The 15116-nt window shown below is 37.1% G+C and overlaps 1 long non-coding RNA gene across 3 annotated transcripts in view; it reads right to left on the bottom strand.

Annotated features, from left to right (window-relative positions):
- Positions 1 to 15116, bottom strand: part of LOC148224853 (uncharacterized) — a 218338-nt gene that overhangs the window by 32684 nt on the left and 170538 nt on the right. For all 3 annotated transcript variants that reach the window (XR_015801553.1, XR_015801552.1, XR_015801554.1), the window contains one exon: positions 4476 to 4638. This is a non-coding gene — a long non-coding RNA (uncharacterized LOC148224853). The remainder of the gene's footprint in view (positions 1 to 4475; positions 4639 to 15116) is intronic.

Below are 15116 nucleotides of genomic sequence, written 5' to 3'. Positions count from 1 at the left end.
TGACTAGAAAGGATATATGAGCTCTTCTGTACCAGTAATTTGGATAATTAATTTGACTACAGATTTCAATATATGCAGTTTTGTATATTTCTTTTAAGTCAACTACTTTTTTTGTTTTGTGGGTTTTTTTGTTTGTTTTTTTTTTGTTTTTGTGGGGTTTTTTGTTTGTTTGTTTGGGTTTTGGGGGGGGGTTTGTTTGTTTGTTTGTTGGGGTTTTTTTGGTTTTTTTTTTTTTTTTCCTAGGGTGTAATAGGAATTTTGCCTACTAAATTCTGGTTCATACAAAGATATTAATTAACCTTAGAGTATCCAGGCTGGCCCACAGGCATATTGGTAATTCCATTAGCTGTGAGTTTGTCTGCATGAGAGAGTTGTACATTTCTTTAACAGTTCCTGTAAGTGATGCTTTCAGTACACAGTAATTCTGGCAATGTCTTTTTTTTTTTTTTTTTTTTTCTGAAAATGCTGATCTTCTTGCTTCTATAAAATCATTCTCAAAAGTGCTGCCTTAAAAAGCTTGACTTCTGAGAATGGCTACTTAACTGTAGGACTTTAAAGGATAGCATAAACAGAATTTGAATCACAGAAAAGGTTAGCTCTTAGGAAGTCTTGAACTGAATAAAATGTCACCTGCTTAGTCTAAACATGTATAAACCATCAGTAATCAAAATATGAGTATGTCTATATTTATTTGAAATATTTTATATTTTTATCATTAGTTTAAGTACTGTAAAATTTTTTAATCAATTGTTGACAATGTAATCTTAAAATATTTTTTATTTTTTTTTCTATTAAGATAATTACATGCATCAAGAAAAAATGCTGTATTGAAGTTTGTCTTTTATTTGTACTGTCTTTCAGTGACAACATAGTACTGTGACACTCATGTTTAATAAAATTCCTAAAATATGTCAGACTCTTCAGAATATCACCACCTGTTTGCCATCCACATTAATGCAGCTGAAAGCCAATCAATCTTTTACAAAAAGAGATTTTGGACACAGGTCTATTTTCTGTGGTGCAAGGGGTCTTTCCCGCAGTCAGTGAAGAACTCCAGGAAGCAAAGGCAGCTAATCACTGCTATGAAGACCTAATAATGTGCAACAAAACTTTAGCCTGTGACAAAATTTCATGCTGTAGAAAACTAGAAACGTTAATAAAATCCAAGGAAATCCACAAACATATAATAGTCAACTTGTTGCTCTGCTTCACTCTTGTAATCATACTGTGTGCTGCAATACTCATGTTAGAGCTAGCTGGATTGAGCCTCCTACAATTCATATGAAAGACAAATATCAGGAAAATATTTCTATTCCATGTTTTTATTCTATTCTGAATGAAGCTTCCTATTTAATTCACTCTCCCTCTTTTCCTTTTCAATTTTTTTCTACATTTTTTCCACACCGCAGAATGCAAAAATATGAGCCTGAAGATTTGTATCAGGATGGTGTGGCAAGGTTTTGGTAGTGGTGAGGGCTATAGGGATGGCTGCTCTGAAAAGCTGATAAAGCATCTGACAGAGCCAATGCCACATGGCTGCAGGATGGATGCACCTCTGGTCAGGGCTGCCAGTCAATGATGCTGGCAACAACTCTGTGATAACATATTTAACAAGAAGGAAATAAAAGTTTATGGCACAGAAGTACTTGCAGCCAGAGAAGAGAGGAATAAGAATATGTGAGGGAAACAGCCACCAATGGCAGTGGAGAAGGAAGGGGAGGAGGTGTTCCAGACACTGGGGCAGAGATTTCTCTGCAGCCCCTGGTGCAGCCCATGGTGAAGCAGCTGTTTCCCTGCAGCCCATGGAGGTCCATGGTGGAGCAGAGATCCACCTGCAGCTTATGGAGGACCCCTTGCCAAAACAGGTGGATGCCTGAGAGGAGGCTGTGACCTTGTGGGAATCCCACACCAGAACAGGCTCCTGGCAGGACCTGCAGACTTGTGGAGAAAGGAGCCCAGGAGTTAGGTTTGCTGGCAAGATTTGAGATTCTATGAGGATCCACTCTGGAGCAGCTTTTTCCTGAAAGACTGCACCCCATGGAAAGAGACCCATGTTGGAGCAGTTCATCAAGAACTATATCTTGTGGAAGGACTCATGCTGGAAAAGTTCATGGAGGACTGTCTCCCATGGGAGAGACCCCACACTGAAGAAGGGGAAGGACTCCTCTCTCTGAGAGGGAAGCAACAACAGAAACAACACGTGGTGACTGACCTTTATTCCCTGTCTCCCTACACCATTCCAGGGAGAAGGACATACAGAATTGGGAATAATGTTAAGCTTGGAAAGGAGGGAGGAGTGGGCAGAGGATGATGTTAGGATTTTTCTTCTCATTATCCTACTCTGGCTTTGATTGGTAATAAATTTGAGTAATTTCCCCAATATGAGTCTCTTTTGCCCATGACAGTAACTGGTGAGTGATCTCTGCCCTTTCCCTTATCTGAACTCATGAGCCTCTAGTTTTATTTTTTTTCTGCCCTGTGCAGTGGAGGAAGGGAGTCAGAATGGCTTTGGTGGGCAACTGGAATCCACCCAACCTCAAACCATCATAGCAAGAAAGTGGATAAAATTTCTCTAAAACTTGAGGGAGCTTCAGTATCACAGTTCTTCATTTGTATGGGAGATTTTAAATGCCAGACACGGGAAAGGAAAATGTTGTGAAATGCAAACTCCCAAGATCTCTGTGCAGTTTCTGACATAACTTTTTGATTCAGACGCTGGGTTTGGCAGCAAGAGTGACACACAGCTGGATCTCCTCTTCACTAACAAGGCAAAACTGATTTGTGACATAATAGATGTGGTGTCATGTGAAATAGTGGAGGAACTGGACCTGTTTATCCTAAGACAGAAGGGGGACCCAACAACTGCCAGAAGTGTCTGTGGGAAGGTCATAGAAGTGACAGCCAGCCCCTTAAGAGTTGTGCACTATGGGAGGATGACAGACAAGGCACATAAATTAAAACAAGACTACTTAGGACTGCATATAAAGAAAAATCATTCCTTATGTCGACAAAAAGTCAGTGGAACAGGTTGCCCAGAGAGCCTTTGTCACCTCCACAGTGGAGATGTTTTAAATGGGTGCATTCTGAGCAACCTGGCTTGACTTCACCATTGTAACTCTGAGCAGGAGGTCAGACTAGAATGCCCTAAAGTGCCCTCCAGCCTGAATTATCATAGGGTCCTATGATTTTCTATTTCATGGCCCTGGCTCTCAGAAGGCATACTAAACTGCTACTAAGCAAATGGTTGCATGTTTTATATATATTTATTTATTTATTTATTTATTTTTATTTTTTTTTAACCAAGCATCTTTTCACTGCCATGGATGTTAAAGTGAAATTAAAGTGATGATTGCGTTTGTTTCAAAAGCATAACAGGAACATTTTGTCTGAAGAGGAAACAAAATTACAAAATGACTGCCCTAAGACCAAGTTCTTTCAGAACTGTAAACATGCAATTATGGGAGTCTATAAAGGATTTGATCTTTTTCTATTAAATTCAGTCAGAATTTTCATTGAATCTCATTTTGTTTGGTTGGTTTTTGTTTGTTTTTTTTCTTTTTTTAATTTTGACTTCAATGATAGCAGCACCCTGCACAAAATCTTCAGAGGTTTTCTGAATCTTCTAGTCCTGAAACATTTGTTCCTCATTTCCTTTACCAAAAGACAAGATAGCTATTGAACACTTTCTTTCTCACCAGAGGGTCTTTGCAGATGCATTGTCTGACAAGCACAGTGTGAGATGAAGGGGAACACAGCACAGAAGCGACAGTGCCAAGAACTCAGCGTTTACAGCAGCTGGGAAGCAAAAGAGACTATGAAAAGTTGCCTAATGAATAGGAATTTATGCAGGAATGGAAGAGGCTCATGACCAGCTTCTTTAACTAACACCTGGCAGCATCAGTGACCAAAAGCTAAGACCAGCATACAGGTATAAGGCACCCTCCTTTTTGATCGGTCTACAGGGGCAAACAACAGCTTCTGTTCAGTGCTGCAAAAGTTGATGGGGCAGTAGTGGTAACTATAGAGTAAAGCTTGCTGTGAGCACCCTATCATGTCAAAGGCCTTAATCTAGGAGGAGATCTTAGGGAAGGACACAGATGTCCAGTCACAGACTGTAAGTACTGCCTTGTGTTCCAGAAGCCAGCAGCATTTGGGGTGTTGACTCCTCCCCTTCAGGACGAGCACTCTGGTTGAGATAAACACCTGCTGGTGGAGCTGAGTAATGAAAGAGGACTACTGCACAGCAAGTGTTCAGGTGAAGGATAAATCAGTAGGACAGTTTTGGAGACTCTACAGATGCAAGAGCCAAAATGTCACCTGGCCTCCTTGCTGCTCATCTGCACAGACTCTGATGACACTGCCAGGGGAGAGCGTGAATGGTCGCTATATAGGGAATAAACATGGAGATGCTATGCTTAGTACTGTCAGTCAAAAGGAGAGGCCAAACTGGGAGAGGGATGCATTTACAGACTTACCTCTGGTTGTACAGCAGGTGTCCTTTGCGGACTTCTGAGACTGTGTAAACCTTTTGGAGGAGACACTGCCAAGGAGACTGGTGTAGAGTGTCTTTCCCAATTGGCTTGCTAGCCTTGTGAGGAGTTATTTAAGCCAGGGTCTTCAGGCGCTGGAGATCAATGCCTGCAGATAAGTGAGGAAAGGGGAGATTGTAGGAAGCACAACAGAGACAGAACCATAGGGGAAAACCTCAACTTCTCTTTGTAAATATGTCTAGAACCCTATATGATTTGTGGCTACATGAGAAATAAAGAGAAGGAACTGAGAACCTAAGAATAGTTGCACAGTTATGGCCTCATCACAGAGGATCACAGGGATGCATTGGAGTGGTTTCCATGAATGTTCAGAGGGCCTTTAGGAAAATTAGGAAGAGGAAGCAAAATAGGAGGATTGTATTCTATGCAAAGGAACAGTTTGCATGTATGGAGCAAGACCAGAGAAGATACCCAAAAGGAGGAGGAGGTCACAGTGAGCACCTGCCACAAACCACCTGATTGAGATGATGAAGCGAGCGAGACCTTCTGCATACAACTCAGTGTAGTCTTCCAGCTGCAGGTCTTATGTGTCTGCTCCAGCAGACCTTTCCATCCAAAAATATATTACTCAGAGACTTGAATTCTGGAATAGATATTCATGTGAAGCTTGAGAAAAAGGCAAACCAAAGTAACAGCCAGACACCACCTCCCTTACTCTCCAACCAGCCAACCAACTTTTTATGCCAGAGTTTGGCATTCAATTCTGGTATAAAAGCAGCTATTTAATAGGTTTATTATACAAAGATATCCACCTTGCATGTTCTGGAGAATAGAAAAAAGTATTTGAGGATAATATATGCTCAAATTTACACCTATGCTTATTATTTTGTCCGCAAGAAGATTCATTTGCATTCTAAAATAATGAATTAAATCAACAACAGTTTCATCACAGATTATATATTAGATAAAATTCCATCCTTGATTTCGAAGTGTTTAAAAAAGAATAATAAAGGCCACCACCAATATATTTTCATTACTTGGTTAAGAGAATTCCAGAATCTTAAGTGGAAACCAATTCTGCTTTCGCCACCTAAAAAATGGATATATAGCAATGAATCACCTCTAAAAGGTTTCTGTCAGTCAATGAACTAATTATGAATAACATTGTTTAGATGATTAAAGTTAGTTAAGCTTGATCCCCCACAAATGAGTGAGGATAAAGACATTCTTCCCAAGCACATTTTTGCCACAGAAAATTGTTTGTTAATCAATGTCTTATTATGAAATTATTTTTTACGTCTTTGTCTCTACACCCCTCTTTTATAATGTATAACTTATAAAAGTATTTCTCTCCCTCAAAAGATGGAAGTTTACTCCTAGAAAGTTAATTTATTGTGGTCTATTTCAAAATGTGATTCTAGCCAGAATTATTAATAATATAAAATTTAGTTAAATGGGATCTTTGTAAGTTTACTCAATTGCCATAGGTTTTGTGGTGGGGTTCACTTCATCATACTTAGATGTAGATATTAGGCAGCTATTGAAAGGATGAGAAGATTATTGCATGAGTTTCACCACTTACCAGAATTTCAGAGGAGTTTTAAGCATCTAAAGTAAAGTAAAATGAACCCCACTTCTACTGTTCTGTAAGTGAGCAATCTGCCTGAAACCATAGTCTTAAACCAGAATTAATTGTGTTCTCTTGTTGAACAATATCTACTTCCCACACACTCTTATAATATTCACATGTATAAATTAATAATTGTTATATACTCTAAGCAGCCTATACTAAGATGCATATTATTATTTAATGTGTCCCTATTTATAAAGCATATTAAATCCATGTATTAAACTCATACATTATTTCTTAATGGAAATCTAACTGGGATATAAACCAGCAATATCTCTATACTGACTACTGACCAGATCTGACAGAATATTCAGTCAATCAGGATATTTTAGTTATTTTTGCTGCTTTTCCTGTCAGAATTGTCATACCAATTCAAGTCTAATATACCTTCTAATTGAAGTGTAATATACCATTTGCATTAAGTGGCAGCAAGTTGAATACATAAATTTATACCTTTGGCAGCCTTTGACAGTCAGTTTTAGATAAACGTTAGTTATTATATAATATTTATATTGTGTATATTTATATATACATACATGTATATTGTATATATAAATATAATCAGGAAATCAAATGGGAAAAAATGCTGATGTCTATCCTCTTATGGCTTTTGTGTACAATCAGTTGGTCCCTGGTATGTACACCAGGATCCAGGAATGCTAAAGCAGTTATATGTATGTGAATATAGATGCACCTATCTTACAGGAATTAATTATTGTTTTAGTTAAAATCTTTTATTATTGAACCTAGAGAAAACCTGTGACACTGACTTAAGCTAATGGACAACTTCATCTTAAAGAGATAACTATTTACATGACTTACTTGATTCTAATTTTCAGATAGAACTGAATTAATTAATTTGAATGCTAGTTAGCTTAACAAATGAGTTAATTTAAAAGCTACCATTCGGATAGCTATGCCTGACTATAGTTAGTCTGGAGGTCCATTATTCCCAGGAATCTTTTTAGCATGATAGCAAAAGGTTATGCAAAGTATCTATTCGAAGTATTCTCTGAAGACAAATGATAACATTTTTCTGCTTAACTGTGCAAAGCTTACCATTGTTCCAAGGACTGCTCAAGCACATTAATATCCAAACCTCAATAAGCTGCAATCTCACACTCTTCTGTACGGCAAATTGTGGTTCGGCAGTTGTTTTCAGAGTATAGGCCAAAGCAAAAAATTAATATCTACAGATTTTATGTGCGTGAAAATGGGAAAGAATGTTGCACAAGCATAGCTACTAGTAGTTTCACACCATTTATTTTGTTCACTCCATTATGTACTGTGGGTACATAGAGAGCTGAAGGAGTTTGAGCTGATCTGCAGGACCACCTGCTCTGCAGCATTTACAGTGTGCAATCAGAAGGATACATGAGATCATTATCTATTCACTGCTGTCATAAATACATTGGTATATGCCTACCATGATATTCTGTGTCATTAGATTAGAGGAAAACTAAATACACAACACATTTCACATTTAGACAGTGACTAGTGCTTTGCAAATGTTATACTTAAATATTTAAACTTATTCCAGATTAAAACCAAGGGACATTCTGAAGTTCTTATTTTTTTCCAAATAAAAATAAAAATAAAAAGAGAAAGGAGAAAACGAAAAATGAGAAAATGGAAAAATGGAAAAAAAAGGAAAAAAAAAAAAAACTCTTTTTTTTTCCCCCCAGAAAATTAAGGGGTAGTTGCCAATATTAGTATGTATCCTGACAGACATTTAAGTTTGAATGACAGCTTGCAGCTCCACATGCCTGGCTATTTTTAGATGCGTATAAAGATTTTTGCAGACAGTTGTAGCCCATCTCTTCTGTGAATACAATACAAAAATGTGTACTTCAAGATTCATCTGGGTCAGTAAAACTAGGATGTACAACATTATTAGCTGCTGAAATTTACATATCTATTTAACTATCTGACACCATGAGTTGTTTCTCACATTGCTTTTAGGTTAAATTGGTATTCAAAGTATCTGTCATGATGACTGGGAAGCTGATTCCAGTTATATATGGGGGAAGCAGTATGATTTGGTGTATCCTAAATTCCCTTCCTTTATGAACTTAGGAATCTTACATTGATGGATTTCTTGTCCATCCTGATGAACAAATAATCCGTGTTACATGTTTAAACAGTTTTAAGACTTTACTTTCTAAGCAAGTATATTAAATAATGGGCTGTAAGATTATTCTCATCTCACAGATGTTCTCCACATTTTTATTTATCATCTAATTCAATTTTCGTTCTTTTTTGAAAACGGAAATATTTTTGGGAGTATTTATTGAGTACTTCTTCTCTAAATCATGCTGAAGTATTCATAGCAAATACTCTATAACTGACATGGGTAACCAGATTTATGTTGCTTGGAAGCTACGTAATTGTAATACTCATAAAAATTTTGTATAAAAGCAAGAAGCACTCTCCAGTCATTTTTTTAAAGAAAGTGACGATTGTCACTTCATACTGTGCACGGCTGAAGTGGTTATTAATGTACAAGTTATGTCCAGTAGGTTGAAATCTCTAAGCTTCTTGGTGGATGAATGCCCAATTTCTGGACGTAGACTCTATTTAGTCAATAGAGAATTAGTAAATTCTTCTGCCTTTTTTAAGATGAAACCCTTTATGAGCATGTATGAAAAGAGAAAATTTTATGCCTGAGACATTTTACAGTGAAAGCCTGAGACTTCCATGGAGTTAAGTCTCACACATCAAGAGCTGTAAATTTTTCAGGATCACAGATTTGATCTCAGATATTTAAATTAGATAATCTTGTGTATCTGCTAAGATCTTAATGTAGGAATCTAAGCTTCCTGGCATCCCACTGATTTTTTTTCTTTTTCTCTTCTCTGACACTCTGATGATATTATTCTGGGCAAATGCTCCTGGTCCAGGACAATCAGGACTTCTGGGGGGTTGCTGTGTGACTTTTTGTTTGTTTGTTTGTTTTATTGGGGGTTTTTTGTTGGTTTTTTTTTGTTGTTGTTGTTGTTTTTGTTTTGTTTTGTTTTTTTAATTCTTATGCTACTAATTCTGGCTTTAGATATTTTAACCATATCCAGAAATATGGTAGAAATATATAATCACTGATAAGAAGTTGAAGCCTTATTAAAACTAATTGGACTTTTAATATCCCTGCTGTTATAATCCTGAGCTGCTAAGCAGTCTGGAGGGATGAAAGACATGGTAATATGGTCAGCTTTAAATTGTTATGAGGTTTATACCAATCTAAGAATGATAATAGTTAAGCCTTAGCAAACACACTTATTTGATAAGATAATTACCTCAGCTTGTATTATACTGAAGATTTAATAAATTTTGTTTTCAGAAAATATGTCTATGTGTAGGATGTTGCAGCTTCTGCTTCCAGTTTTGTGATGAGTTAACCTTGGCTGCATTCCAGGTGCCCACAAAAGCTGCTCTATCACTCCCCAAAGAGAACAGAAAATATAATCAAAGGTTCATCTATTAAGATGAAGACAGGGAGAAATCACTCACCAATTACTGACTCAGGCAAAACAGATTCAACTTGGAGAAATTAGCTAAATTTATTAACAACCAGATCAGAGTGGGCTAAAGAAAAATAAACCCAAATCTTAAAACATCTTCCCTCTCTCCTCCTTCCTTCATCCTGGGATTAATTTTGCTCTCTAATTCTTTATCTTCTCCCCACCAGAAATACCGAGGGATGGGGAATGGACTGTGATCAGTTCATCACACATTGTCTCTGAAGCTCCTTCCTCCTCAGGAATACGACCCCTCACGCTCTTACCCTTATCCAGTGGGGAATCCCTCTGTCAGGAGACAATACTCCACTATCTTATCCAATGTGAGTCCTCTCCACAAGCTACAATTAACTGCTCCAGCAGTCCTCCATGGTGTCACAAATCCTGCTAGCAAACCTGACTCAGCATGCATTCATGTCCTCTCTTCCTACAGGACCATAGGTCCTGCCAGGAGCCTGATCCAGTGTGGCATTCCCACAGGATTACAGCTTCCTCCTGATGCACCTCCATCCTTCACAGGTCCTTCACAGGCTGCAGATGGATCTCTGCTCCACTATGTATCTCCACGGGCTGGAGGGACACAGCTGCTTCACCAGTCTGCACCATGGGCTGCAGAGAAATCTCTGCTCCAGTGCCTGGAGCACCTGATCCCACTCCTTCACCAGTGACCTTGGTGTCTGCAGGGCTGTTTCTCTCACATATTCTCATTCCTCTGTCACAGTTGTTCTGTAGTAAGTTTTCGCCTTAAAAGTGTTATCCTAGAGGTTCTACTGTTGTCATTAACGGGCTTTTCCTTGGCCAGGGATGGGTTTTCCTTGGATCCAGCTCACATTGGCTCTGTTGGACCTAGGGGTGGCCTCTGGCAGTTCTGAAAGAAGCCACCCCTCTTGTCTCCCTGCTACCAAAACCTTGCCATGCAGACCCAATAGAACCTCACACTACTATCTTAAGTTTATAGCAAAGAGACAGTTTCAAATCCTCCAATTTCTTATTCACAAGACACTAGATAATGATATGTCTAAATTCTCAATAATTACTTGGACCTTTGAATCCTGTGCTATTTTTATAAAACACTATCTCTGGCCAGAGTGTCTTGGCATGAAATAGACTTATGAATCATCTAGTTTTCCTTGTGTAACCTTAAAATCAAATTACTGCAGGAGAAATTTTCAAGTGTGGTACATAACAATCAAAACTGCAGCTTCTGAGCTCTCTTTTTCACTGGTCTTTATTTTATAATGTAGATCTTCTCAGTGATTCTAACCAAGTTTCAGTCGTTAGGAGACTGTCAGTCTCACATTTTTTCTGAATGTGTGAGCTTCACATTAAAAGCAGCTTGAGACAGTTTCCCTGCTCTTCCAGAAAACTGTACTATTACCTATTTTTGGTTACTACAACTCAACAATTTTGTTTGGAATCTACCTCTACTTTGGAATGCAAATTTATTCTTGGCATTATGTACCTTCCCAATCTCGTGCCAGCAGTATCTGATCTTCTTTCTTCTCCAATGCTATTTCTGCAACTATATTTATAGATAGCAGCCATGTTTCCCCTCCCTTTGTTTTTCCAGTTTTAATAATGCAAATATTTCTGGGATTATGAATATTTTTTGCAGTGGATTATGGTGTAGAAATTACCGAAGTTTAACTGAAATTTCTCCAGAACCAGAAGATCACACAATCACAAAAATGGCTGAGGTTGGAAGGGACAAATGAAGGTCGCCTCCTGCTCAAGCAGAGTCATTTAGCCTTACCAAGATGATCTCAAAGTGGATTTTTAAGATCGCTGAAAAGGGAGACATCACAAACACTCTTTGCAACCTGTGCCAGGATTCAATCATTCTTACAGAAAAAAAAAGGTTTTCTGATGTTCAGACAGACCTTGTGTGTTTCTGTTTGTGGCCTTTGCTTTTTGTCTTCTCAGTGGGCACTGAAGAGATACTGCCACAAGTTCTTCATAGAAAAGGAGATCAGGCATTAGAATGAGAGAGGTGATGCAGCAAACATCCCTGAAGGTGTTTAAGAAAAAAACTAGATGTGGCACTCAGTGCCATGGCCTAATTAACATGTTGGTGTTAGATCATAGGTTGTACTCAATGACCTCAAAGGTTTTTTCCAGCTTAATTGATTCAGACATTCTGTGAAAGACATATCTTTGTACGAAAATACTCATGTCCTCATACAAATAATCTCCCATCCACAAGCACAGTGCCAGTCTGAGAAAGCAAATCTCTTTTCAGAGTTAAGGCAACGTCTTCAAGAAGGCTCTTTTGCGTAAGTCACACATTTCTTTGCCACTGTCATATATTTGGCATAGATATTCTTTTAGTCTTAATGTCATATCTTAAGGTAATTTTTCTCCCTATCATAGTAATAGATCTCTCTAATATATTCATATATTTCAAAATATAATAGCACGTCTGTTTGAAATATCTTCTGAAATAGCATGCATTACCTTTTATTATTGTTTCAGTAACTTCATGTTTACCCAGTAAAGAAAACACAATCATAGCTTTCTCATGAAATATTGAAATCCTGATGAGTTCCTCTTAGCAGTCTCACTGACAAGGAACAAATTACAGAATTCTGTTATGTCAGAATTTTGTAACATCATGTATGTTAGTGCACATAAAGTGTAATTTGCTGCATGTGCATTAAATCTCTTTTGTATTATAGTCCATTTGGGGGGTTTTAGCAAAAATTTGGATATAAATCAAATGCTGCTGTCCAAAGTTACAAGCATCAAAACTATATGAATGAACTGAGACTGTGGATTTAAAACTTTTGAAATGATGCTAGTTCACTCACATACACTCCTAAAGCCTTTCTTACAAGGTCTTTTGAGGGGGGACATTGCTCATTCCATTACAGATTGGTTTACTGGCTTTTACTATTTTAATTTTTTTTTTAACTTTAAATACAGGATGAAGTAGGAACTTTACAAGTCAGATTTCTGTAGAAATATGCAAAGAAAAAATGCAGATCTGCTTCAACATTAGCAATAAGAACGTCCTCTTAATTTTGTTTACTTAATTTGTTTGGTTGGTTTGTTCTCATTTGGATTTTAGGAATTATAGGGACTTTCAAGTGTGTTTAAGCAACATAAGAGCTCAAGTTCCTGTATATCCCTGAAGTTTTTCTGTATCATATTTGGAAGAAAGATACTGTAGAAATTTTATGTGGAAGACCCTTCTAAAAGAATTTATCATCTTAGGTCTGGTGTAAAACTTCAGACTTTAGGCAATTCCATAGAAATTTACTGATATTTAACCTCTGTACACTGGAGTCCCAATTTCCCTCTAATTTGGGTGGATATTGGAAGTTTCTTGACTTCCACTTGAGTGCTTTTCCCCCCCATGTTTTACAGATTCCTTCAGTGTATTCAAGTGTGACAAAAACAGTAATATGATAAAGGAAAAGATAGTGCAAAAAAGTAAAGGAATATTCAGTGGAGAGAGGATCATGACAGTTGAACAGTTGCCAGCCACAGGCTTAGTAGCAGTCTTGAAAGACCTCAGATCTTAAATTTATCAGGTTTTGTCTGAGCTTTTCTAAACCTGTCTGTAGTGTTGCTTTTACCTGATTTACTGGAAATAACTTCTTTCTGTAAAAATAAGATATTTAAAATTAAATTGTTAGAAACATAATTTTTATATAGATATTAGTAGCATCAAGTTATTCTGCTTAAAACAGAGTATTTATGACTTCCTCATATATTGATGTAGCACAAAGAAATAAATACTTGGCATGATAACAAGAGCCTTGAAAGAGATCATAGCATGCATGGGATGATGAGATGGGAGGCACAGCTTGTTACTGGTGATTGCAAAGCTATGAATAACTCACCAATCATCAGTGAAGGAAATAGGAGTTGGACAGGAGCAGTTACAGGGATAACAAGAGAAAAGAATAACAAGCATTCGACATATGTAAAACCCATCTGGTACACTAAATTTGGATGCAAAATGAAAAAGCAGATTAGCCACCCTGAAAGAAATATCAAGGTGTAAATGTGCTGGACAAATAGTCCAAATCGAATCCTAGAGGCAGAAAAAGAAACTTTATCATATACTTCTCACTTCTTCCTGTAAAAGAGACATACAACTTGCTGGAATTTCTCTCTTCCTGTGTGATGACGATCAGTACTCTACACTCTTGGTATCCCAAAAATGTCCGGTATCTACCTTAACTGTGAGCATAACATCAGAGGAAAAGTGTGTAGCACTTTTTAATTAAATTATATTGTTGCTATTGTTGTTATTACTATTGGTGTTCTGGTTTTATTGTTGTCATTATTTATTTTTATTATTATCGAGATGCTTCGTACAATAGTACACTTTATCTTCTTTTATTTTCTTGTTTTTCCTCATTTTGTTTCAAATATATTTGAATAATACTTTTTGGACTAAATTGCAAAGATTTTCATTGCAATAAGAATAAATTGTTCTGTTACCTTCTCAATGTTTTTTTTCTTGCCTGTTACAAGATTTTACTGTGACATTTCCTACACACCTGTACAAAGTGCTGCTTGAGAATTACTGCTGTGTTCAACCTTGCTTCCAGCTGCTTCTCTGTAGGAATAAAAGGTCATAATGTGCACCAAATTTATCAGCTCTGCTTGATTGCTTCTGATCTCTTCGGGTAAAATAGCAGTAAATGCTTCCATACAGACAATTGAATTAAGAATTAAGAATTCTCTCTTTGTACTGTATCTTGGGAAAATACATTTAGGGGATTTTGTTTGCATGTTTGTTTGTTTATTTGAGGTTTCCTGGATACTGCCTAAGTTCAAAATAATATAAAATCTACATATTTAAATTTGATCACTTTTTAACCTGCGAATTTCTGAGAGAGTCAGAGTTTCCCCTTCGTCACTAGGGCTCCAACTGATTCCGAGAGGATTACCATTCACTATCTAGTCCACGCTTGCCCCTAGAAGATAGGAAAAGAATTAACCCAAACATGCTGGGGTTTAGACCTCATCTAAAGTCCAGCAAGGGAAACAGTTACTTCTAGACAGCAATTTTAGCCACTCCTGAAACAGGGTACAATCACTTCCACATTGAGTCACCTTGTTTCAGTATCTTTTGCTGTGTGCAATTAATATGCAAGAATGGGATGCATAACTTAAAAGTAAAAAGATGTTATTGGCTAATGCATAGAAGATAGCTAGGACTCTAGAGCTAGTATGGAAATCATGCTGATTATTTAAGTAAAGGGTCTTCACCCTGAGGTGAAGGGTTAGTCAATGCTGCTCCCTGGAGTAGATCATACAAGCTTATTTATTATTTTTTTTCTGTGGTTTTGGGTCTTTTTGTTTGTTTTTTGGGGTTTTGTTTTGTTTTGTTTTTGTTTTTGTTTTTGTTGTTTTTGTTTTATTTGTTTGTTTGTTTTTGTTGTTGTTTGTTGGTTGATTGGTTGGTTGGTTGGTTGATTGGTTGCTTGCTTGCTTTTTTGTTTTTTGTTTTTTTTAATTTGTTTTATT

The sequence above is a fragment of the Sturnus vulgaris genome, chromosome 2, assembly GCF_052056855.1.
Source record: "Sturnus vulgaris isolate bStuVul1 chromosome 2, bStuVul1.hap1, whole genome shotgun sequence".
Classification (NCBI taxonomy): domain Eukaryota; kingdom Metazoa; phylum Chordata; class Aves; order Passeriformes; family Sturnidae; genus Sturnus; species Sturnus vulgaris.
Note: the sequence above shows the minus strand (reverse complement) of the source record. Positions and strands in the feature narration are given on the sequence as shown.